Source organism: Globicephala melas, chromosome 20, assembly GCF_963455315.2.
Source record: "Globicephala melas chromosome 20, mGloMel1.2, whole genome shotgun sequence".
Classification (NCBI taxonomy): domain Eukaryota; kingdom Metazoa; phylum Chordata; class Mammalia; order Artiodactyla; family Delphinidae; genus Globicephala; species Globicephala melas.
Genome location: NC_083333.1, coordinates 44,426,230 through 44,453,365, shown reverse-complemented (window position 1 = coordinate 44,453,365; position 27,136 = coordinate 44,426,230). Strand labels below are relative to the sequence as shown.

Here is a 27,136-nt window from a genome sequence, read left to right as displayed (position 1 = left end):
GAGACTTCAAAGCTTTTGCAAAGCAAAGGAGACTACAAACAAGATGAAAAGACAGTCCTCAGAATGGGAAAAAATATTTGCAAACGAGTCAGCGGACAAAGGATTAATCCCCAAAATATATGAACAGCTCATGCGGCTCAATATTAAAAAAACAAACAACCCAATCCAAAAATGGGCAGAAGACCTAAATAGACATTTCTCCATAGAAGAATACAGATGGCCAAGAAGCACATGAAAAGCTGCTCAACATCACTAATTATTAGAGAAATGCAAATCAAAACTACAATGAGGTATCACCTCACACCAGTTAGAATGGGCATCATCAGAAAATCTACAAACAACAAATGCTGGAGAGGGTGTGGAGAAAAGGGAACCTTTCCTCTTGCACTGTTGGTGGGAATGTAAATTGATACAGCCATTATGGAGAACAGTATGGGGGTTCCTTAAAAAACTAAAAATAGAATTACCATATGACCCAGCCATCCCACTACTGGGCATATACCCAGAGAAAACCATAATTCAAAAAGACACATGGGGCTTCCCTGGTGGCGCAGTGGTTGAGAGGCTGCCTGCCGATGCAGGGGACACAGATTCGTGCCCCAGTCCGGGAAGATCCCACATGCCGCGGGGCAGCTGCGCCCATGAGCCATGGCTGCTGAGCCTGCGCATCCGGAGCCTGTGCTCCGCAACGGGAGAGGCCACAACAGTGAGAGCCCTGCGTACCGCAAAAAAAAAAAAAAAAAAAAAAAAAAGACACATGTACCCCAGTGTTCATTGCAGCACTATTTACAATAGCCAGGACATGGAAGCAACCTAAATGCCCATTGACAGACGAATAGATAAAGAAGATGTGGTACATATATACAATGCAATATTACTCAGCCATAAAAAGGAACAAAATTGAGTCATTTGTAGAGGCGTAGATGGATCTAGGGACTGTCATACAGAGTGAAGTAGTCAGAAAGAGAAAAACAAATATCGTATATTAATGCATATATGTGGAACCTGGAACAATGGTACAGATGAACCGGTTTGCAGGGCAGAAATTGAGACACAGATGTAGAGAACAAACGTATGGACACCAAGGGGGGAAACTGGTGTGGAGTGAGGGTGGTGGTGGGATGAATTGGGCAATTGGGATTGACATATATACACTACTATGTATAAAATGGATAACTAACAAGAACCTGTTGTTTAAAAAAGTAAATAAAATTAAATTTAAAAAAAAAAGTACACACAAAGTACTCTACACTTACCATAATGTATAGCTGGGTTTATTTCTATTTAATAATAAATATTTTTTCTCCCGCAAAAAAAAAAAAATACCATACTGCTTACATTATAGTTTTTAGAGATATAAAATTTAAGTTGTATAAAAGAATATTAAATGTAGTCATAATACAGAGGGATTTTCACACTATATTTTACTTCTGTAATTCCTTAGTCAAAAGATTAATTTAGAGTTAATTGTACTTGTCATAAAATATATTTTCTCCATTGTTGTCAGGTTAACAGTGTCCTGTATGTTTCTAAATTATGATATTATTTTTGGTCTTTCAAAACCCTTTTTATATTATAGAAATTCTCAAATATAAAAACAGGGAAAATATAATGAGCCGAAATATACCCATATCCCAGCTTCAACAATTATTGTACATGGCTAATCTTGTTTCATATATATCCACCCTCACTATAATTCCCTCCCTCCAATTACTTTGAAGCAATTCTAAATGTCATATCATATTATTTTTATATACAAAAATTCTTTTTTAAAAAAATGACAGGGCTTCCCTGGTGGCGCAGTGGTTGAGAGTCCGCCTGCCGATGCAGGGGAATGGGTTCATGCCCCGGTCCGGGAAAATCCCACATGCCGCGGAGCGGCTAGGCCCGTGAGCCGTGGCCGCTGAGCCTGCCCTTCCGGAGCCTGTGCTCCGTAACGGGAGAGGCCACGATAGTGAGAGGCCCGTGTACCGCAAAAAAAAAAAAAAAAAAAAAGACAATACCATGATTATACTAAAAGACTTCCTGACCGTCATTAAGTGTTCAGTGTTTTTTTAAGTCTTTTGTCATTTACAGACAGTTCTGGGTGTACTCTGATGCTTTTGCAAAAATGTTCCTATAAAAGGGTTTCATCTTCAAGGAATTCATGGAAAAGGCTCTGACAAGTACAGGTTTCTGGTAACTGACTATACTGCTGAACTGAATGAATAAGCATTTTCAGAACTCTAATGGAAAACTGATGATTTCATAAAAGTGCTAACAAAAGATCAAAATGAAAAAAAATTAATTACGTGGGACTGAGTGAACTGATGAGGATGATTATAATTTTTGTGACTTTCTGTTTGAATAAAAAAAAAATCCCACAACGACTCAGAGGCAAAAAATATACACATCAATTTTCACTGCAAAGTAAAGGAGCTGTTACGGTGGAGGATTACTGGACTGAATGGCAATATTATGACGTAGTATGAGAGTGTTTCGTGTTTGGTAATTGCAATCATTGTTGCTTTTGTTGTGGTCATCCATTTACAATGCTTGGTGTCAGTTTATCTCCTGTAAAAATAAAATACAGTGTGTGTGTGTGAAAAAAAAAAAAAGACAACTTAATACTATGATTATACTAAAAGACTTCCTGACCATCATTAAGTGTTCAGTCAGTGTCTGTACTTCCCAAATGACTCATAATTGTTTTTTCAGTTAGTGTTTTCAACATTTAGACACAGGCTAGAATGTTGAATTAAGTTCAAAAGAAGTGATTGGCTAATATGTCTGTTAAGTCTCTTTATAAGTTCTCCTTCCTTTCTTTCTCTTTTTCCTTGGAATTTTTGTTGAAGAATCCCTATCATTTGTTGTATAGTCTCCCATAGTCTGGATTGTGCTGCTTGTACCCGCGTGATATCGGTTAACATGTTCCTCGGTGCCTTCCTGTAAATTGGCTTTTAGATCTACAGGCTTGATCAGATTAAGGTTCAATTTTTCTTGTGGGTGCGGGGCAAGACTAATAGCTGGTGGTGTGTAATTCTACCAGGAGACGCACAGTGCTGGTTGCTGCTTCTTCGGTACTGTTACCAGCCACTGATGATCTTTGCCTATATCTATTAATTCATCATGGGTTGCAAAATAATACCAAACACTATAACTTCTTCTTCAATTATTAGCTGGAATGCTTCTATAAAAAGAAATTTCCCCTCGGGCTTCCCTGGTGGCGCAGTGGTTGAGAGTCCGCCTGCCGATGCAGGGGACACGGGTTCGTGCCCCGGTCCGGGAAGATCCCACATGCGGCGGAGCGCCTGGGCCCGTGAGCCATGGCCGCTGAGCCTGCGCGTCCAGAGCCTGTGCTCCGCAACGGGAGAGGCCACAACAGTGAGAGGCCCGCGTACCGCAAAAAAAAAAAACAAAAAACAAAAAACTTTCCCCTCAACAAATATTTAGTTTCCTTGAGGTACAGATCTCATAGGAATGGCAGACTAAATGCTTGATTCTTGCCCTTCACTTACCAGTTTTCAGAAGAATGAGTTGGTTCTCTTAGCATCCTCTAAAGGTGACCAATGGATTTAAGCATATTTGAAGTGTTGCAGTGCATTACTGTTATTCATCCTTGTTGATACTCAGTTGTCCTGTTTTTGTCCATTAGGAGCTTATCAGGCTGGCTCCTGAGTCTTTTTTTTAATATATAAATTTATTTATTTATTTATTTATTAATTATTTTTGGCCGCGTTGGGTCTTCGTTGCTCTGTGCAGGCTTTGTCTAGTTGCGGTGAGTGGGGACTACTCTTCATTGCAGTGCGCGGGCTTATTGTGGTGGCTTCTCTTGTTGCGGAGCATAGGCTCTGGGCATGCGGGCTTCAGTAGTTGTGGCACGTGGGCTCAGTAATTGTGGCTCGCAGGCTCTAGAGCACAGGCTCAGTAGTTGTGGCGCACAGGCTTAGTTGCTCTGGGGCATGTGGGATCTTCCCGGACCAGGGCTCAATCCCGTGTCCCCTGCATTGGCAGGCGGATTCTTAACCACTGCGCCACAGAGAAGTCCCTCCTGAGTCTTTTTTTTTTAATTTTTTTTTATAGATTTATTTTTATTTATTTATTTTTGCCTGAGTTGGGTCTTCGTTGCTACAATACAGGCTTTCTCTAGTTGTGGCGATTGGGGGCTACTCTTCGTTGCAGTGCGCGGGCTTCTCATTGCAGCGGTTTCTCTTGTTGTGGAGCACGGGCTCTAGGCGCACAGGCTTCGGTAGTTGTGGTACATGGGCTCAGTAGTTGTGAATCACAGGCTCTAGAGCACAGGCCTCAATCTGGACCTCATTATGTTCTCAGTACTGATCTAGACACAGGCTAGAATGTTGAAGTAGTATTTTTAAAAGAACTATCTCTTCTCAAGGGGCTTATAGTCTTTAAAGTTTCTTTTTTATTCATTTGATTTATTTACTCTGTATACATGTTTTTAAAATAAATTTATTTATTTTTGGCTGTACTGGGTCTTTGTTGCTGTGCGCGGGCTTCTCATTGCGGTGGCTTCTCTTGTTGCAGAGCACGGGCTCTAGGTGCACAGGCTTCAGTAGCTGTGGCTCGTGGGCTCTAGAGCACAGGCTCAGTAGTTGTGGCTCACGGGCTTAGCTGCTCCACGGCATTTGGGATCTTCACGGACCAGGGCTCGAACCTGTGTCCCCTGCATTGGCAGGCAGATTCTTAACCACTGCGCCACCAGGGAAGTCCCTCTGTATACATTTTGATGTGGTAAAATCAGATTTTGATTTTCTCTTATTTGATTAAAGCAAATCTTTGATTTTATTGTATGACAGGTATATATCAGAATGAGACGAAGGTCTAAAATAAGTTACTTTGTATAATTTAAGAAAATCTAATGTGTAATAAAAATGAATAAAATGAATTTAAAGAGATAAAATCTGGAAATGATACACATTTTACAAACCTATTGCCATATAGGAACAGTAGTATATTTGTTTTTTGCATAAATGGGTAACCATTTATTCTCCAGACTGGGAGAGATATGTGAGAGGGGCATTATTAACGATTAATCTGGGCTTCCCTGGGAGAGAAGGGAGTCTTGGTCATATGTCCCCTCTTTTCTGGGAGAAACAGGTATAAACCAGGACTTTGCTCATTAAAATAGGATATAGGGCCACCCTGTCTAATTGGCGATATTGTAAGCTTCTGAAACCGGGGTCACATGTATCATGTCCGTAGTTATGTCTGTGGCACCTCATACATGGTAGGTACTCAATAAATGTTTGTTGAGTGTTACTGAAAGTCTGCTGGTATTTTGAGGCTTGGTGTAGATGTAAGTGCTTTTTATGTTTAGTTAACTTACGTTTGCACTTTCATCAACACTCGCATCTAAATGATCTTTTATGTTGAATCTGAATTGGTTTGATGAATTCATTTAGTTTTTAAGTTTAGGATCAGTTGTTTGGTTTATTATAGAAATAATAGGGACTTCCCTGGTGGCACAGTGGGTAAGAATCAGCCTGCCAATTCAGGGGACACGGGTTCGAGCCCTGGTCCGGCAAGATCCCACATGCCATGGAGCAGTGAACTACCCCGTGCACCACAACTACTGAACCCCGCCCCCCTAGAGCCCATGCTCCACAACAAGAGCAGCCACCACAATGAGAAGCCCGCGCACCACAACAAAAGAATAGCCTCCTCTTCCCGCAACTAGAGAAAGCCTGTGCACAGCAACGAAGACTCAACGCAGCCAAAAATAAATAAATAAATAAGTAAATTTATTTAAAAAAAAAAAAAAGGAATACATGTCCATTGTAAAAATATTAGAAAACCTAGATTACATTACCTCTTTACCAGCAACCCTCACCTCCACTTCCAAAAAAAGTCATCTGTCCTCCGATTGGGTTTTATTTTAAGGGAGAAAAGAGCATAGCAGTTATATACTCAACTAGTTCTTACTCTCTCAGAGCCCCTCTCACCTTTTAGTCAGCAGGCCTTAATTTCCTCTATTTATGAAAGAGACTAATACTTACTTGACAGGGACTTTGTGATCATAGATAGATGTGGGGTTTTGGGGGGGAGGAGCTGGGGAAGGAGGGAGCAGTTACTAGAACAATGGTTCTGTGATCAAAACTCTGATTGCTCTAGCCACATTTCTTAAAGGTGTTGCCAAAAGTAGTTGGTAGAAATTTTACATTGATGTGAACCAGTGTGAAAACTCTTTGATTTTGGTGAGGGAAGTATATTTAAAGATATCACAAGAAAAACCCACATTACTAATTAAAATATTTTCTTCAGCATAAACAGGTGCAGGGGAATTCGTCTTGGTCCTGTGTCCCCAGGCCTTTAACTGGGCAACCTGCTTGGTCACCCATTGGATTTGGGTTGTGACAAAAGTTATTTAAAAACAAAACAAGTAGGCAAACAAGTATTTATTCAGGTTTTTGACTGATTACATCTATTTATAGCACCTATATTGCGAAGAGCTGTGGTTTTCTTTAGATTAAGAAAAGCATCGTGTAAAAATCATCCTCCCCACATAAATATTTCCTCCACCCACTCATTTGTCTGCAAGCCAGGAGTCTGTTCACTTCCTCTTGGGCTCAGTGCCTTTGTTGTTCATAGGCTCATTTTTTAGACATTCCAGTGCAGTTAAAATATAAATGTCTAAAGTGTGTATTGTTACTAATTAATTTATTTTATACCCTCCAAGTAACTTCTCTGGGGCTTATAGGGAGATAGTGTCTTGGAACAGGTTGTTCACTCAGAAATGCGGTGTTTGGGATTTTTGTCTTTCTGAAATATGCATAGTATTCACAGCTCAATATAGAGAACCATGTTTTGGGAAAAAGTAACTAAGAATTCTATGTGGAAAAACTTTTGTCTATTTGAACATCTTCCACCAGCTTTCTCTGCTCAGGTTATTACTGACCAATTATTGACCCAGGGAGCAAATAGTCAAGCGGAATTTTGTGTGATGCTGGGGATCTTCGCGCCTCACAAGCAGATTGTTAAGTTGCCACATGTTCTATAGGTTAGCCTTGAGTTAACATTTTAGTTTTATCTCACCAGTAGCTAACAGAAGCTTATCAATGTGATACGTGTGTATGTGTGCGTGTTTGTATATGTACGTGTTCGTAAGTACTGTGCTTTTCTTCCCTTAAACTGAACAGTTGAGATGTGTTGTAGCATGAAGATGTACTGACTTTTTTTCCTCCTCTGCTTTACCTGTTATATGGCATTTAATGAAAAAATCTTGCTCGAAAGTTGCAGATCCCTTGAGGGCAACAAACACTACACTCAAAGTGAAACTAGGTTACTGCTTCTGCAACATGCAGTGGTTTGTATCAAAAGCTGTTTTTGTCTTAACTTTGAAATTATCCCCTTTTCTTTGAAGTGGTCATATTTTAGTTTGGAGTGGTTTTAAATTTTAGAATTTCCTGAAGTGAACATTAAAATGTTTTAATATTTTCTTATGTGGCTGTGTACACAAGCTTATAGAAGTCTTATCTCCGGACAGCGTATTTCTTCAATAAGACCAAAGGGAAAAAATACTTCAGATTTGAGAATGTATTAAAGACTGATACAATGACGTATCACCTCACACCAGTTAGAATGGGCATCATCAGAAAATCTACAAACAACAAATGCTGGAGAGGGTGTGGAGAAAAGGGAACCTTTCCTCTTGCACTGTTGGTGGGAATGTAAATTGATACAGCCACTATGGAGAGCAGTATGGAGGTTCCTTAAAAAACTAAAAATAGAATTAACATATGATCCAGGAATCCCACTACTGGGCATATACCCAGAGAAAACCATAATTCAAAAAGACACATGCACCCCAGTGTTCATTGCAGCACTATTTACAACATCCAGGTCGTGGAAGCAACCTAAATGCCCATCGACAGACAAATGGATAAAGAAGATGTGGTACATATATACAATGGGATATTACTCAGCCATAAAAAGGAATGAAGTTGGGTCATTTGTAGAGACGTGGATGGATCTAGAGACTCATACAGAGTGAAGTAAGTCAGAAAGAGAAAAATATCATATATTAACGCATATATGTGGAATCTAGAAAAATGGTAGAGGTGAACTGGTTTGCAGGGCAGAAATTGAGACACAGATGCAGAGGACAAACGTATGGACACCAATGGGGGAAAGTGGTGGTGGGGAGGGTGATGTGATGAATTGGGAGACCGAGATTGACATGTATACACTGATGTGTATAAAACTGATGACTAATAAGAACCTGCTGTATAAATATATATATATATATAAAAGACAAAGTGTGTTAGGAGGGTATTCCAAACAGTTTTAGGTAGCTATGTTATAGATTTCCTTAGCTTTTAAAATATCTGAGCTTTTATGATTTAGTACTTAGTGTTTTAATATTGGAATCATCTTTAGTATAACCAAGAGAAGATTAGGCACTTTTTATTGACTATTTACTATTACTACTTATTGTGATAGATAATCTTTTTTCTTTTGGTTGATAGGTTCTGAAATGAGGTAGAGATTAAGCTTGTGCCTTTATTATACTTTTTCATCTGTATTTTTTTTTTTTTTTCTGTACGCGGGCCTCTCACTGTTGTGGCCTCTCCCGCTGCAGAGCACGGGCTCCGGACGCGCAGGCTCAGCGGCCATGGCTCACGGGCCCAGCGGCTCTGTGGCATGTGGGATCTTCCCGGACCGGGGCACGAACCCGTGTCCCCTGCATCGGCAGGCGGACTCTCAACCACCGCGCTGCCAGGGAAGCCCTGTATATAATTTTTTAAAGCTTAATAAACTAACCTACTCTAATAAATTCCAAAATGTTTTCTTGTAGTGGGTTCCTTGTGGTAAAAGGTGTTCCTTCCCATCAGCATTTAAACACGCTTAAGTCTCTCCCATCTTTAAAAACCGAATGCAAACTTTTTGTCTATTTGGAGTCCAGTTCCGGCTGCCATTCCTCAGCTGCCATTCCCTCCTCCTCACAGGGTAGGCCCCACAGCTAGGAGTGGTAGCTCCACAACTCAGCCCAAGTCTGAGCCCTTAACCATTATACTAATTAACTCAAGACGGCTGTTTCTCCAGGGGGAAGGAGGCTGTGGAAGGACAAGGTGGCCTTTATGTTAAGGAATTATCCAGCCACTACATTCAGTGGTCATTTTTCTCTTACTCAGTGTTTTAGCAGCATTTGATGCAGCTGAACAGCTCTTCTTTCTTGAAGCTGAATCTCTTGGCTTCTGCGCTTTGCAGTTTAGTGTTTTCATTTTACCTCAGTGTTAATTTCTTCTCTCTTCCTTGTTGGCTTTTTCTCCTCTGCCCATAGGGTGCCCTAAAGCTTTCTTGTCTCTATCTGTCCTGTCTTCCCAGCCCTGAAATGTAAATTCTTTCTGTATGCTGCTGTCTCCCAAATATATGGGTCCAGTCCTGACTTCTCCCCTGATCTTCTATCCAATTGACTACTTGATGTCTCTGCATAGATGTCTAATTTGCATCTCAAACATGACTCTATAAATTAGGATGCCTTGGGCTTCAAATGATAGAAAATCCAATTCAAAATAATTTGAAAATAAGGAAAATTGATCATAACAAGTAACAAGATGCCTCAGTCTAGGACTGGCTTAAATCTGTGGTTCAGTGACATCATCAAGGACGCACATTCTTTCCGCCTTTCTGCTCTGCCATCTTGGACTTGTCTGCTTTGTCCTTTAGCCAGTTCTCATCATGGATGCAAGTTGGGTACCACAGTTCCAGGCATCATATCCAGACAAGATGACATCCAGCAGAGGGTGGTGGTTAGTGCTTTCTTATGCTTTTTTAAGAGTTTGGAAATCTTTCTCAGAAGCCTTCCATGATTTCCCTTAAATCTCTCTGTCCAAAACTTAATCATGGACCCGCCTCTAAATCAATCGCTGGCAATGGGAATGTGGTCATATAAACAAATTTTATACAATACGGGATGAAATAAGTATAATAAAGCCAGGAGTAGTAGAGTAGAAATACACACAGGAGGAGTGATAGGGGCTGGGGATTTTTAGAAAGAGTTAGTGGTGTTTGAACTGAATATTGAGAGATTAGTGAGATTCAGTTGATAGGGAGAGAAATAAGGGCATTCTTGGCTGATGGGGCAGGATACACAAGTGACTGGCATGAGAAGTCGTATGGCATGCTCAGGGAACATTGAGTAGACAGACCTTAATAGAGTTTGTGGAGGGATGTGGAGGGAAATGAGCTTAGAAAGGTAAAGTGAGGGGTCTAATCTTTTTTTGGCTGCGTTGGGTCTTCGTTGCTGCACGCAGGCTTTCTCTGGTTGTGGCGAGTGGGGGCTACTCTTCGTTGCGGTGCTACTCTTCGTTGCTTCTCATTGTGGCTTCTCTTCTTGTGGAGCACGAGCTCTAGGGCACGCAGGCTTCAATAGTTGTGGCGCGTGGGGTCTAATCTTGAAGGAGGTTTGGACTTAATTTTTTTGGTAGTGGTTGTCATTGCAAAGGAATGTTAGGAATATTTAGCAAAAAACTTGTCTAGTCACTCTGCAAAAGATAGAACTAGATCTCTGGATTGAGGCTGACTGTCTTAACAGTAATAAAAAAGATGTGCTCTCCCACCTGTATTTTCCTGTTAGATATGGGTATGGAAATTCAAGTTGTCTAAATCATCTTTGATATCTTTCTTTATCCTTCACATCTAATGAGAAAGCTCTGTTGATTTCCCCCCCTTTTTTTTTTTTGACTCTCTCTGCCACTGTTCGTGATGCCCACATCTCTCAGCTCTACAGTCAAACCCTTCCATTTTCTGTCCCTACATTGACTACGTTTATAACCTTATCACCAGCTAACCCCTGGTAAAGTCCCTTTGACTGGGCCTAAGTATACTGTGCTTCTTCATGGTAACAGCCTTACTCTCCTCATCCTGTCTTCTCATTTCCTGTCTGCTTCTTCAGATCCCTCCATCATTCAGGACCTAGCTCAGATCTCATGCTCTTCACAAGGCTTTCCATAGCCTGTCCATTCTACATCTTTCTTGCCCTTTTAAATAGTTATGTGGCACCTTTTTTAAAAATACCGTTTGTTTTATTTGGCAGTTGTGACTTTTTTAATAAATTTATTTATAATTTTTTTTTTTTTTGGCTGCATTGGGTCTTCGTTGCTGCGCGCAGGCTTTCTCTAGTCGCAGTGAGCAGGGGCTACTCTTCGTTGCGGTGCGCGTGCTTCTCATTGCGGTAGCTTCCCTAGTTGCGGAGCACAGGCTGTAGGCGCACGGGCTATGGTAGCTGTGGTGCGTGGGCTCTAGAGCGCAGGCTCAGTAGTTGTGGTGCACAGGCTTAGTTGCTCCGTGGCATGTGGGATATTCCCAGACCAGGGCTCAAACCCCTGTCCCCTGCATTGGCAGGTGGATTCTTAACCACTGAGCCACCAGGGAAGACCCAGTTGTGACTTATTTTTTGTGTATAGTTCTTGCTCCCCAAACAAAGTTAAGCTTGTGAAGGTTGGGGTCAATACAATAATTATTTGAAGGAATAAATAAATAAATATCTTCTTATATTAGACTCTTGGTACTTTGCGTGTAGATGATAGATAAGGCTTGTGAATGAAGAGTGGAGTGTGGTAATTGGACAGAAAACACAGTGCATAAACCCGTTTGACCTATAAACTTTGCCTTTATAATCAGAAAAACAAAAGTTAAAAGCTGTATCTCTCTTTAGAGGAAAAAAGGAGATCTGGGCATTCACAAATAGACCCTATGTTTGAGAAGTAGCAATTTTAGTAAAGAGTCCTATCACTTCCAAGACTGTGACACACTGGATATCTCGTGAGGATTCATTAACCATAACTCAGCGTGGTTAGGGTTACAACCCAGACCCCAGTATCAACCTCTTCTCTATGTTCAGCTGTACTTCCCAAAAGGGAGGGAGGATCCATTGGCTCCGTTTGCCACCATCCAGCATAGAACACCTCTGTTGGGTAGAGTTGTGCTCTACACCACCTACAGAGTGATTGGGCACTTTTGCCTTTAATTTTGACACAGTTGTGGCATTGCTACCTGGCTTTGTTTTACTCAGCCTACAACTTATGTTTCAAAAAGAAAGGACTATTAACAGTAAGGAAGCAGTGGATATGGCACGTTATCTGAGGCTTCATAGGTTGCTTCTACATCCCATTTGGCATGTTGCCTTAAACGCCTTCTGATCAAGGCAGAGGATGGAATAGAATCATCAAGGAATGGTGTTATACGGGGTCATACCTCTCTCTACTCTGAGAAAGTGTGGTAGACCTAGTGTTGTTTTTGGAAAAAGTTACCTATACCATGGTTAAGGCTATGGGCCAGTCCCATTTAGTGTCATACTTATTTCAAGATTGTAGATAGCATATTCCCTTAGCTCAGGCATCCCCAATCCTGAGATTAATAAACTAATTTTAGTATTCAGAAAGTCAGATAGAAATTATGGTAAAAGCTGGAGAGTCTAACCAAAAAGTTAGGCTACTTTTTTATATTTGGTCAGCAAAAAATAAAAAAGTATGACCTAAATGCAATTTCTTAGACGCAACTTTTTTTTTTTTTTTTTTGGCTGTGCCACGCAGCATGTGGGATCCTAGTTCCCGGACCAGGGATCAAACCCGCACCCCCTGCGTTGTAAGTATGGAGTGTTAACCACTGGACCACTAGGGAAGTCCCTCTGAGACATAACTTTTAAAAACAGTGCTCCAGGGCTTCCCTGGTGGCGCAGTGGTTGAGAGTCCGCCTGCCGATGCAGGGGACACGGGTTCGTGCCCCGGTCCGGGAAGATCCCACATGCCGCGGAGCGGCTGGGCCCGTGAGCCATGGCCGCTGAGTCTGCGCGTCCGGAGCCTGTGCTCCGCAACGGGAGAGGCCACAACAGTGAGAGGCCGGTGTACCGCAAAAAAACAAAAACAAAAAAAACAGTGCTCCATGGGAACATGGGAGGGGCGTATGAAGAGTGGCGAGCCCTTAATTAAAGGGCTCAACATTAAAGCCCTTAATGTTGAAAAGGTTGGGAATACTGTGTGGCAGTAGGTGACCAGATGAGCTAGGCAAGAAAATGGAAAGAAACAATCAGGACAAACAGTAAGTGTCACGGGTGGGAGGGAATCCCTTAAGTGTGTAGCTGAGAAAACTGAGGGTTCGAAAAGTAAAGTCACCTGCCCAGAGCAGTATGGAAAAGCCCCAAATAGAGCCAGTCCAAATTCTGTGACGCTCAGCACTGTGGGTGGTTTTGAATTTTCCACTCAATCTCATTGCATCACTGCTGTTAGAGCCCAGTTCATCACTTATGACCTATCCAGTAAATCAATAATGTCATTTTTATATAAAATACCTAATTTTCAGATGATCTTTTATTTCAGACCATCTTTGGACTACTAGTGTCCAGATAGCCTATTTCATCTCATTTCATTTATTTATTTATATTGAGATATAATTTATATACCATATAATTCACCATTTTAAAGTGTACAAGTCAGTGTTTTTTAGTGTATTCAGAAAGCTGTGCAACCATCACGAATATCTATTTCCAAAATATTTTCAGTACCCCAAAAGGAAACCTGGAATCCATTATAGCAGTCACTCGCTGCTCCTCCCTAACCCCAGCTCCTCTCAGTCACTAATTTACTTTCTGTCTTCATGGATTTGCTTATTCTGACCATTTCATGTAAATGCAATCATACAATGTGTTGTCTCTTGTGTCTGGCTTCTTTGCTTAGCATAATGTTTTCAGGATTCATCCACGCTGTACAACGTCTCAGTACTTCATTCCTTTTTATGACTGATAGTATTCCATTGTGTGGATATAGGTTTTATGTATGCATTCATCATCAGTTGGTGTATAATTGGATTGTTTCCACTTTGGGGCTATTATGAACAATGCTGCTATGAACATTTACATACAAGTTTTTGTATGAACGTATATTTTCAGTTCTCTTGAGTACATACCTAGGAGTGGAATGACAGGTCATGTGGTAACTCTATGTTTGACATTTTGAGGAACTGTCAAACTGTTTTCAAAAGTGACTGTACCAGTTTATATTCCCATCAGTAATGTATGAAGCTTCCAATTTCTCCACATCCTAGCCAACCCTTGCTTCTTTCCAGTTTTTTATCATAGCCACCGTAGGAGGTATGAAGTGGTATCTTATTGTGGTTTTGATTTGCATTTTTTTAATGACTAAAGATATTAAACATCTTTCCCTGTACAAATTGACCATTTGTATATCTTCTTTGGAGAAATGTTTATTCAAGTGTTTTGCCCATTTAAAAATTGGGTTATCTTTTTATTGTTGAGTTGTAAGAGTTCTTTATATATTGTGGATACTAGACCCTTATCAGACCTATGATTTGCAAATATTTTTTCCCATTCTCTGGGTTATCTCTTTACTTTTCTGATAGTGACCTTTGACACCCCAAAGGTTTCTATTTTGATAAAGTTCAGTTTATATTCTTTCTTTGGTTGCTTATGGCCTACTTCAGTTTATAAACTTTCCGTTCCCCATCTTTTCTTTTCTTTCATCTCCTGCATCATGTTCACTGTGGGAAAATGCATGCAACAAACTCTAAAATTACATAAATCTCTGCTCTGCTATCCATAATCTATAACTTCTTTAGGAATGATCCTCTCAAGTAGGAAGGAGAAAGGAGCCAACACTGAAAGCCCCCTATGTACTGGGAACTTTGCCTGTGTTATCAGATTAAATAGGTGTGGGTACTATTATTCTTCTTTTACGGGGGAACACACTGAGATCAAGTGAGATTAATTGGCTTGTCTGAGGTTATACATCTGGTTAATTAGCATATTGGGGTTTATACTAAGATCTTTTATTCCACATTTAATGATGTTACTCAACACAGTTCTTTCATTCAACTGTTAATTCTTTTATGACCATAGATATGCTGGAGAGATTCAGAGAAAAAGATGTAGGAAAGAAGAGCAAAGGAGGTAGAGGAAATTTTAACTTACAAGCCTAATCTAGGTGTATATTACAAATACAGAAAAGTAAAAGCTGCTGTGCGACAGGAGTTCTTAGACGGGGGTTTGGAGATCCTTAGGGGGATCCATGGATGGGTTTCTCAAAATGGGCAGACTCCTTGAAATTGCATGTAAATGTTTGTGTGTTCATTTTTGTGGGGAGAGAGGATTTGTGGTTTTCCAAAGATTCTTAAAAGTTTAAGAATTACAGCCAAGGAGAGGAAAATACAGACTTAGGAAGGAAAAGGCAAGTTGTATGTTAGCAATTCATCTTTTTCCGTTGGACATGTTTTGGGTATGTCATGGTTTGGGTTAAACCTTCCCATAGGGTTTCAAATAATTTGTTTTAGATTAGTTGTTTATACCTGGTTTAAGACTAGTTCAGTTAAACTTTTTTCCAAATGTTAATTTTTGAAGTGTCAAAAATTTTTTGTTAATGAGAAAATGGTAACAATCCTTTGTCTTTCGGTAGGTCAAATATATAAATTAAATTCCAACATCTCCTGGTGGTGTTCACACATTGTAAAATATAACATATGAGTGTAATGAGGGCATTTCTCAGTTCTTTTCATTTTCTAAATGAGTTTTTAATTCAAATTCACAATGATCTAGTCAACTTGATGTATACATAGGCCTCTCACAATGGCTTACATTATAGGTAGCCACAATGTGAACATCTGAACCTGCTAAACAGGTCTCAGTTCTAACTTAAAGTGTTACTTTTAAGGAGTTTAAGAAAAGTAAGATTCACAAGGCCTTTTAAGTCTCTGATTTTTCTTAATAAAGCTAATAGGCAGGATATCAACTACTAATGATCAAGGTACTCACATTGATAGCCATTTTGAAAATGGACTAGTGCATTAAATGTGATAATTGCGTTCCATAAAACAACCTTTGGTTAAAGCTAGACTGAGACTTTCTAAGTAATACAAAACTCTACTCTTCTTTTAAAAATAACTCCTTTGTTTAAATTACATTCTCCTGTCTGTAGATGACTTTTGTGAATTGAATTGAATAATGGAAAGATGTTGTAAAAATATGTTGTAATCATCCAGGTCCTGCAGTGTAACCTACTTAGTATTAGGTTTCGTCTTTGGCCCTAGGGGTTATTGGTGAAAGTTAAGGTTGCTTAAGCCACTGTGTGATGAGTAATGCACATTAGTTTTTATTATCTTGTAAGGAAATGTGGAGACTGTTGATGCTTGAAGGTAATTCGATAGTGCTTAGGAAAAGTACCTCTCCTTTGTACTCTTCTACTAGCTTCACTTGCATACTACTGAGGAAACGCAACGACAGTCCCATTTAAATGCATATGTGGGGCTTCCCTGATGGCGCAGTGGTTAAGAATCCCCCGCCAATGCAGGGGACACGGGTTTGATCCCTGGTCTGGGAAGATCCCACATGCCACGGAGCTACTAAGCCCGTGTGCCACAACTACTGAATCCCACGCACCTAGAGCCCCTGCTCCGCAACAAGAGAAGCCACCGCAATGAGATGCCCGCGCACCGTGAAGAAGAGTAGCACCCGCTCTCCACAACTAGAGGAAGCCCGCGCACAGCAACGAAGACCCAACACAGCCAAAAATAAATAAATTTATAATAAATAAATGCATATGTGAAAAACTGCAGTGAAATTTTATTTTTACAAAAGGTTTGTCCAAAGTTGGAGGTGACAGGCATTTCTCAGTTTCATTTCTTACAGATAACGGATTAAATGGACTGCTTAAAAATAATTATTTGACGTTAAATTTTGTTAGATGAGATTGCATTAAAACTAGTTATATTTTTCAACTGTATAAAATATAGGCATCTGAGAACACTTTATGATGTTTATCTAAAATATGGTCCAATGATATATGTCATTTGAGGTTTTGTTTATTGTAAAGTTGACTTTTACATGTTGGTGTTGGTAGCTTTTCTAGTGCATCCCAGGTCGATTTTGTGAGCACCTTTAGAAAGTAAGCATTTAATAAATGTTTAACAAATGTATGATAAATGTGCTTTATGTAATTTAAAGTATCATATAAATGCATATAACTGTCACCACTACCGTATGTGTTTCGTAGATCAGAGGGTAGAATTTACCAAGTTTTTCAGTTTTGCAGTTTGTTTTCTTGGCTCCCGCTTTTCAGGTTGGCAGACGGAGGCATAGGTTGGTAAAATTTAAGGGTTGACAGTACCAAATTTAGGTTAAAAATGAACCCCGGGACTTTGCTGTTGGTGCAGTGGTTAAGGATCCGCCTACCAATGCAGGGGACGTGGGTTCGATCCCTAGTCTGGGAAGATCCCGCATGCCTCAGAGCCGCTAAGCCCGTGCGCCACAACTACTGAAGCCTGCACTTTAGGACCTGCGTGCCACAGCTACTGAAGCTGCCGCGCCTAGAGCCCATGCTCCGCAACAAGAGAAGCCACCACAATGAGAAGCCCGCGCACCACAAAGAAGAGTAGTCCCCGCTCCCGCATCTAGGAAAAGACCGCGCGCAACAACAAAGACCCAACACAGCCAAAAAAAAAATGAACCCTAATTATCGATCCCATCATTAAGCCTGTATGGTCACACATTCTTTACCATAATAATATGGCTTTTTTAATATAAAATAACAAGATCTTCGTTTCCCTCACTTATTTCTCTCCTCCCCCTCCCCCCCCTCCGGCTCCCCACCCCTCTGGTAACCACCTGTTTGTTCTCTGTATCTGTGGCTCTGTTTCTGGTTTGTTGTTTGCTTACTTGTTTTGTTTTTTAGATTCCACATATAAGTGAAATCATACAGTATCTGACTTATTTTACTTAGCATAATACCCTCTAGATCCCTCCATATTGTCGCAAATGGCAAGATCTCATTCTTTTTCACGGCTGAGTAATATTCGTGTGTGTGTGTGTGTGTGTGTGTGTGTGTGTGTGTGTGTGTAAATATATATGTATGCATACACACTGTATCTTCTTTATCTATTCATCTTTTTCTTTTTGGCCGCACCGCATGGCATGCGGGATCTTAGTTGCCTGAGAAGGGATTGGACCTGTGCCCCCCTGCCATGGAAGCGCAGAGTCTTAACCAGTGGACCGCCAGGGAAGTCCCTCCATTCAACTGTTGATGGACACTTAGGTTGCTTACATTTCTTGGCTATTGTAAATAATGCTACGTTGAACATAGGAGTTTTCTTTGGATATATACCCAGGAGTGGAATTGCTGGATCGAATGGTAGTTCTATTTTTAATTATTTGAGGAATCTCCATATTGTTTTCCATAGTGGCTGCTCTTACAGATTGTTTTTAAGGAAAAGACAGGACATGGTGAGATTTCATTTATTTTAGGCCTACTGAAAGTAGAACCTACTGTATTATCAAAAAAACAAAATTAAGGTTTTAGTGTGGACATGAGTCTTAAACTCAGTTTAATTACTAGGTGGGGAAATTAATTATTTCATAAGGAATGCATTCTTGTAGAGAACTTTTTAGAATTACAATTTGGATATTTTAAATTTTATTTTAGTCAGTACTAATATAGGATTTAGTGTAAAATCGTTTGTGCTTTTATTTTGTTTTTATCCTAATTCCTGGTATTATTTTCCTACTTCTTTTCTACTTCAATTTCTTTACTTATTTTAAGTTTATTCCATTTTGCTTAATTGTATATCTGTTTTATCATATATATGTTTCAAAGATATACTTACATATAGGTCTACAATTGTTTGCCGTCATGTAATTTGACCCCTAAAACACAACTCTAATTATATTAGTTCCTTCCTTAAAAACCTTTGATGCTCTATCTTGTCATCCATATTAACTACAAACTCTTCAGTCCAGCCTTCAAGGTTGGCCACGATATGGCAATAACTCACCTATTGGGACTTCCCTGGTGGCTCAGTGGTTGGGAGTCCACCTGCCAATGCAGGGGACACAGGTTCGAGCCCTGGTCTGGGAAGATCCCACATGCCACGGAGCAACTAAGCCCGTGCGCCACGACTGCTGAGCCTGCGCTCTAGAGCCCGTGAGCCACAGCTACTGAGCTCGCGTGCTGCATCTACTGAAGCCCGCGCGCCTAGAGCCTATGCTTCGCGATAGGAGAGACCACCACAATGAGAAGCCCGCGCACCACAACAAAGAGTAGACCCCGCTTGCCGCAACTAGAGAAAGCCCGTGCGCAGCAATGAAGATCCCCAACACAGCCAAAAATAAATAAATAAATTTATTTTAAAAATAAAATAAATAACTCACCTATCTTGCCACCTGTCCCTTCCTCAAGCCCTATATGCTAGCAAAACTAAACAGCTTACACGGTCTCTTGTTTAAGAATATACCTCACTATTACCCCATTCGAATTTCACTTTACTAGAAGTGACCTTTTCTGCCTTCATTTCTGCCAGTCTAAAACCTGCCTGCCCTTGAAGTTTTCCTGAAATGTACTATCCTTCACAAAACTTCTACTGATTTTCCCACCTGCATGCAGTGCCTCTTCCAAACTTTCAGATTTCTAGTTTTTGGTTTTTTTTTTTACTCATAGTAAGCACACAGTAGTTGTTAAATAATTACCTGACCATCCAAAGACTTTGAGATTAGTTGTTATTTGACAAATGTATCACTGACATAGTTTCCTAATGAGAAAAAAGTGAGTAGCCTTCAGCAAAAGCAGGAAAGCTTTGACTAAAGTATCAGACCAGTGCATTGCTGTCACAGACCCAAGTGTCATCCTGTCCGTTCTTCCTAGTGGATCTTTTTTTCTTTCTGAAAGAACTTTGCTGATAGGCATTTATCTTTCCCTCCTTGATTCTTTCCATTTCTTGGTGGTTTTAGTTCTGGCCTGATCCTCATAGGTAGTTGTATGCTTTAGAAACCTCTCCATTCAGCAGGACCAGGGTCTGGCAGTACATGGGTGGTTTGAGCTTTGGAAAGAGGTCAGGGGCCATGGCTCTGAAGGAGTGGAATAAGCAGAGGTATCAGACTGATATACCTTACCAGGCCGCCTTTTCAACTTGCAAAGACTCGTCCAAAGTAGTGTCTTTTTAACATACAAGGAGGATGCATAGGTACATATTTTAATAGAAAAAAACTAAATTTTTTGAAAGTAACTATTAAAACTTCTCAGGGAACAAAATTGTTTTCCTTTTAAAACTAATAAACACTCTTGAAGACTGCGTAAACTTATTTTGTGGTCCACGTGGGGAAAAAATGGCATTGAAAAAAAGCACATTCTGGAAGCTGTACTTTACTATCTGTATATATGCTGTCATATGTTCTAACTTTTTTTAAAAAACTGTATTTTCTTCCCAGTAGCTGGTCCAGCTTTTACAGTACTAGGACTGACTGCTTCTCAGCTGGTGAACCCCTGACATACACACCACGTTTTCTCCCAAGTTGTGTACACTAATTGTAGCAAGACACTAAGGAATGACCCACTTCGTTTTGGAATTTATTTTATGACACTTCAGACAATTATCTTTAAGAACAGATGAACTTGTGTTGTTTTAATACCATAGAGAGATGCATTTAAACAGCTTTAAATATCACTGAGGGTTATTTCTTATTTGCCTCTTCTGTCTACCTTCAGGTTCTTAGAGCTCAATACATTCACTTAGAGAGTCTTCTAAAAAACTAAGATGATTTGTAATAAGTAAGTTAGAACTGAGGATACGCATGAAGAGTTGGATAATGGAACATGGAAGGTTCTAATTTCCCTAATGCGGTTTTGGTATTGTAAAGGTTACTCTGTTGTGCCCTTAGGAGATATTTTAAGTTTTCTGGAAAGAGACTAAAGAAAGATTATTACCAAAACTCAGACAAGGGAAAAGGTGCCAAAACCAAATGAAGAAAGTAAAATGTGGGCAGAATGCCCATATGTGTCTCAAAGTGAACAGTTAGATTGTGTCTTCTGTTGTGACAGTGTGATTTATTGGTGTTTCTATGAGCCTTCCTGATTTTAATAGTGGTGAGATGTCACTTTCAGGTTCATATGGGGGGACTTCCCTGGTGGTCCAGTGCTTAAGACTCAGCTCTTCCACTGCAGGTTCATATGGTAATCCTATATATGTGTACATCATTTAAAATCATATAAAGCAAAAAAGGGCAGATTTCCAAGTGGTCCAGTGGTTAGGACTCAGCGCTCTTACTGCCGGGGCCCGGGTTCAGTCCCTGGTCGGAAAACTAAGATCCCACAAGCCACGCAGGGCGGCGCGCCCCTCCCCCCCAAAAAAATAGAATACAGCACTTTAATTGTCATTTTTTAAATAAGGAAAAGTCTTATTTTCAAACTTGTTAAGTAGAGAATTCCCATGTGAATTGATCCCTTCATCTGTCTGATTTTTAAACTTTTCACCTAGCAATTCTGTCTCTGCTGTCTAGCTTAAGACTGAGACCATTGATATATGTAATACGTATACATATTCATAAAGAACTGCATTAGCTAGGTTATGCTGCAGCAACAAACCACCTCCCAGTCTAGGTGGCTTAAACAGTGAAGGATTTGTTTCTCACTACATGGCCATGATAGATGAGCAGGGGAGCTCTGCCCGTGTCACTCAGTGATCCAGGCTGATGGAACCACCACCTTCTTGTACACTATTGGTCACCGTGCTAAGAGGGAAACGAAGTCTGGAGGGTCTCTCACTAGCTCAGAAGTGACTCACGTTGCTTATTTCGCAACATGATGGCCAGATCTAGTCATGTAGTCCCATGTAACTAGGCAGGGCCAGGAAGCACAACACTGCCGGTACCAGGGAGACAGCTGAAAATATATAATAAACAGCACTGTTCTTTTGGACACCAGATAGTCGATCTACCCTCTCTCACAGGCAAAATACACTCACTTCCTCCCCAACTAGGGAACCCCAAGGTCCTATCAAATCATGGCATCAAGCTTGAAGTCCAGGATTTCTGAGTGATGCAAGGATGTGATGACTGGTGGTCTGTTCGTGAGGAGATGATGCACATAATAGTCTCTACATCAGGCCCAGATGTTGCTCTTTCTGATCCATAGATTTGTGAAAGAAATTGGCAAATGACTGGCTGCCGTCACATACAATATACAGTGGTGACTAGCGACAGGATGATAAAAAGAAACACTCCCATTTGAAAGGGGGAAGAACAGGAGACATATAGCAGTCAGTGGACTGCAGCAAATTCTGCAGTTCCTCTGAGCAGTCATTGAGAGGACCCCTCCAGGGATGGGGAATGTTCTCGAAGAGACCCAGACTTGGCTCCTTAGCTCACTTGTCTGTTCTTTCTTTGCTCCCGTAGCTCCATCTTATTGGACCTCCTCCTCCTCTTTTTCCTATTATGTTCCTTGGCTGTATCCCAAATGGACAATGAGGAATATACCCCTTTAAGGGGACGAACAGCTTTCTTAGTCCACTTCCTGCCGTAGATGCCTGGGACCCCAAAGATCATTTTAAGAAGGCTTGAATAGTCATAGGCTCTCAAGCCCAGGCTGGTGGTCGTTTTGGCAGTATAACTCTCAAAAACTTAGTTGGATTTTTACTTATTTGTTTCCAGTCAGCTCCATGTGCCCTAGCCACGTCCACCAGTCTTTTCTAGCCATACTTCATAGATTTGCTGCATAACTCTGCCTTGTTGGTCTCATACTTCTTCCTTGACTTAATTTTGAATACAGGTATTTCTGCCATAATGCCGTATATGCTTTCCTGAATTCTGCAAAATTGCACACTAAAATAAACAGGGCTTATGGGAAAAACAGGATTGGGCAGACCACTCAAAAGCTGTGGAACACTGTAACCAGTGCACTAATAAAAGCAAAATTAATTAAAATAAAAACAGTAGCATATTAAATCTCCAGCGGCGTGTGCACTCGGCATCAGTTGGTTGGAGCTTTACGGACTCAGTCCCCTGGGTGCTTGTTTCCTCCTCTGAGATTTTGGGGTGTTGAAGACATTTACGTATAATAGGACTAATTTCATTACAGTAAAAATTTGATCTATGGTATGGTGTATGCTTCAGCAATCAAAAACTTTCTTTCTTTTTTAAACACAGGAGGAAAAACATATACCCTCAACTTCACCAGATATAAAGTGGAAAGTGCAGTGGTTCATGAAGCAGCTGAACCAGCCACAACTTGCATTAAAGGAAGGTACAGAAGTGGGATGCTTAGCATTTTTCTTAGTGTTTTCATATATTGCTAAAGCTTTCTTTTTAATTTGGGAAAGCTTTCTCCTGATCACTTCGAACAGGAAAATTTCGTATAAACCAACATGACTTCTGTGTTATATTGACATCATTTCCCTGTTTACTAATAGCATTTGAACTAATTCACATCAAAGAAACATGCTTTGTAGCAAAACAGACTAAGAGACTGCTTTGGTGAGAGAACCTCTCTTTAGTCTCTTTTTAGAAAAGCTATTTTATTCAGCGCTACCTTAATCAGTTGGGAGGTTTTATCAGTGGTTGTGAAGGCCAAAACTTTCGCTTGATCCTTGCCTCAAGACTGAATTCTGATCGGCATTTGTAGCTCAGAGACCTTCTCAGTTGTGTGTTAAGCACCTGCTTCTTCTAACCCTACAAATCACTGACCTTCTGGACTCCTTTTTTTAGGATTGGAAACTGACTGATTCTTTTCTGAATTCATCCTTTTCAAATAATAATTTGTCAAATACAGCCAAGAGTAACCAACACACTCTTTTAATAGTCCATTTTCCCACTAGAGCTATAAGTTTTTATGGCATATTAACTCTCGTCAACACCGTGCAATATGAGCTGCTCTCCTTTTAGCCTCTGATAACTTTTTCCTTGCCTCCTTCTACCCAGCTCCTAAGCCTTCACCATATATTTTAGGGTTTTTGGTGAGGCAGCACCACACTTCTGGATTCCACCTGTATCAGCTAGGAGAGGCCAGGTTATGCTGCAGTAGTAAACAACACAAGATCTCAGTGGCTTTGTAGTGGGAAGCAGCAGCATAGCCCAGGGAGATCAGCTCAGTGCTTTTCGACCACCTAGAGGGGTGGGATAAGGAGGGTGGGAGGGAGGCTCAAGAGGGAGGAGATACAGGGATATATGTATGCATATGGCTGATTCACTTTGTTGTACAACAGAAACTAACACCTAACAGCATTGTGAAGCAATTATACTCCAGTAAAGATGTATTTAAAAAAAAAAAAAATCTCAGTGGCTTTGAAAACATGCTCTCCTTCAAATTAAATAAAAAACAAAAAAATTTAAAGATCCACAGCCTTATGCATATCCTGTGGGTCATTTTGTTACTTGGTGTCCCAGGTTGATAGCAGTCAGAGCAGTCATCACCTTAAGGATCGCTTGTCCCTGTCTCAGAGGGAAGAGAGGTCTGGAGGGTCTCATATTGCTCTTCCATGTATCACTTCTACTCAGCTGTACTGGCTGGAAATAGTCACACAGCCCCACCCAACTACAGGGGAGGGGGCAGGGTCAGAAAGTGCAGGTCTGTCATGTGCCCAGAAGGGCTAGGGTCAGGGGTATTTCAGAAAAACAAATTGACCACTACCACAGAGGATATCCTTTCATTTATTTTTCTTTGTCTTCATGATTTTGTTTTATTCCTCTCTTTTTCTGGTTAATTGAATTTTACTGTCTCTCCTCCCTTGCTTAATTTGAGATAATTAATGTGGTTAAGTTTATTTACTGGTACTTGTAGTAGTTTACATTATTTCCACGGGTCAGAAGTTTGGGCTATTGCCCAAAATAAAGCTACTATGATTTTCCTACTTAAAATGCAAGGTACAAAACTGATGCAAAAAGGTATGCGGTTACAGGAATAATTGAGTTTTAATTATTTTGGAATGTCATTTGTCATAGTAGAAATAGACCATGAGCTTTGGAGTCAGGCAGGCCTGAAGTCAAACATTGCTTCTGTCATTTAATAGTTAGGTGATCTTAGACAAATAATTTGACCTCTCAGAGGCATAATTTCCTCTTTTATAAATACAAAAAAGTATAAATATATCTATTCAGATGTCAAGTAAAACATGGTGGCACTTATCACTGTTTCTTTCTGAAATTCTACTAAAATGAAAGTAAAATAATTTTTTATAATTAATTAATTGATTGATTTGGCCACACCACGCGGCTTGTGTGATCTTAGTTTCCCGACCAGAGATTGAAGCTAGGCCCTCGGCAGTGAAAGCACAGAGTCCTAACCATCGGACTGCCAAGGAATTCCCTAAATAATTTTTTTAAAAGAATAAATCCATAAGGAGAGAAAATGGAAGAGAGACAATAGCAGAGGAATGATAGAAATAGTTGTCAATTACGTATTATAGTCATAATAGTGTAAGCAATAAATCACTTAACAAAAAAGTGATACAACTATATGGGGAGGATGAAGGAAGAGTTGGGAGCAATAAGGTAAGAAAACTATAGTGGGAGACAAGTGGTACTATCTAAAATTGAAAAAAAAAAAGTCAAGAAATAGAAATACAATCACAGGGACTTCCACGGTGGTCCAGTGGTTAAGACTCGGTGCTTTCACTGCTGAGGGCCCAGGTTCAGTCCCTGGTTGGAGAACTAAGATCCCACATACCATGCGGCATGGCCAAAAAAAAAGGAAATATAATCAAATTGTTTAGAAATATGAAAGTACATACAAGGGGAAGGGGTTTAGGAACCGAGATGGTGGAATAGAAGGACGTGCTCTCACTCCCTCTTGCGAGAACACCGGAATCACAACCAGCTGCTGGACAAACATTGACAGGAAGACACTGGAACTCACCAAAAAAGATACCCCACATCCAAAGACAAAGGAGAAGCCACAATGAGACGGTAGGAGGGGTGCAATCACAGTTAAATCAAATCCCATAATTGCTGGGTGGGTGACTCACAGACTGGAGAACACTTATACCACAGACGTCCACCCACTGGAGTGAAGGTTCTGAGCCCCACGTCAGAATTCCCAACCAGGGGATCCAGCAATGGGAGGAGGAATTCCTAGAGAATCAGACTTTGAAGGCTAGTGGGATTTGATTGCAGGACTTTGACAGGACTGGGAGAAACAGAGACTCCACTCTTGGAGGGCACACACAAAGTAGTGTGCACATTGGGACCCAGGGGAAGGAGCAGTGACCCCAGGGGGGACTGAACCAGACCTACCTGCTAGTGTTGGAGGGTCTCCTGCAGAGGCGGGGAGTAGCTGTGGCTCACCGTGGGGACAAGGACACTGGCAGCAGAACTTCTGGGAAGTACTCCTTGGCGTGAGCCCTCCCCGAGTCCACCATTAGCCCCACCAAAGAGCCCAGGTAGGCTCCAGTGTTGGGTTGCCTCAGGCCAAACAACCAACAGGGAGGGAACCCAGCCCCACCCATCAGCAGTCAAGCGGATTAAAGTTTTACTGAGCTCTGCCCACCAGAGCAACAGCCAGCTCTACCCACCACCAGCCCCTCCCATCAGGAAACCTGCACAAGCCTCTTAGATAGCCTCATCGAGGAGAGTGCAGGCAGCAGAAGCAAAAAGAACTACAATCCTGCAGCCTGAGGAACAAAAACCACATTCACAGAATGATAGACAAGATGAAAAGGCAAAGGGCTATGTACCAGATGAAGGAACAAGGTAAAACCCCAGAAAAACAACTAAATGAAGTGGAGATAGGCAACCTTCCAGAAAAAGAATTCAGAATAATGATAGTGAAGATGTTCCAGGACCTCAGAAAAAGAATGGAGGCAAAGAACGAGAAGATGCAAGAAACGTTTAACAATGACCTAGAAGAATTAAAGAACAAACAAACAGAGATGAACAATACAATAACTGAAATGAAAAATACACTAGAAGGAATCAATAGCGGAGTAACTGAGGCAGAAGAACAGATAAGTGACCTGGAAGACAGAACGGTGGAATTCACTGCTGTGGAACACAATAAACAAAAAAGAATAAAAAGAAATGAAGACAGCCTAAGAGACCTCTGGGACAACATTAAAAGCAACAACATTCGCATTAAAGGGGTCCCAGAAGGAGAATAGAGAGAGAAAGGACCCGAGAAAATATTTGAAGAGATTATAGTCGAAAACTTCCCTAACATGGGAAAGGAAATAGCCACCCAAGTGTGGGAAGCGTAGAGAGTCCCATACAGGATAAACCCTGGGAGAAACATGCCGAGACACATAGTAATCAAACTGGCAAAAATTAAAAACAAAGAAAAATTATTGAAAGCAGCAAGGGAAAAATGACAAATAACATACAAGGGAACTCCCATAAGGTTAGCAGCTGATTTCTCTGCAGAAACTCTACAAGCCAGAAGGA

General features: G+C 40.7%; 1 protein-coding gene across 2 annotated transcripts in view; it reads left to right on the top strand.

Annotated features, from left to right (window-relative positions):
• The window catches only part of ZNF652 (zinc finger protein 652), a 64,993-nt gene that overhangs the window by 14,635 nt on the left and 23,222 nt on the right, over nucleotides 1–27,136 (top strand). The window contains exon 2 of one of the 2 annotated variants that reach the window (XM_030840031.2): nucleotides 22,913–23,009. The exons of the other annotated variant lie outside the window; for it this stretch is intronic. The gene's annotated coding sequence lies outside the window, so the exon portion shown is untranslated. The remainder of the gene's footprint in view (nucleotides 1–22,912; nucleotides 23,010–27,136) is intronic. 2 annotated transcript variants of the gene reach the window in all.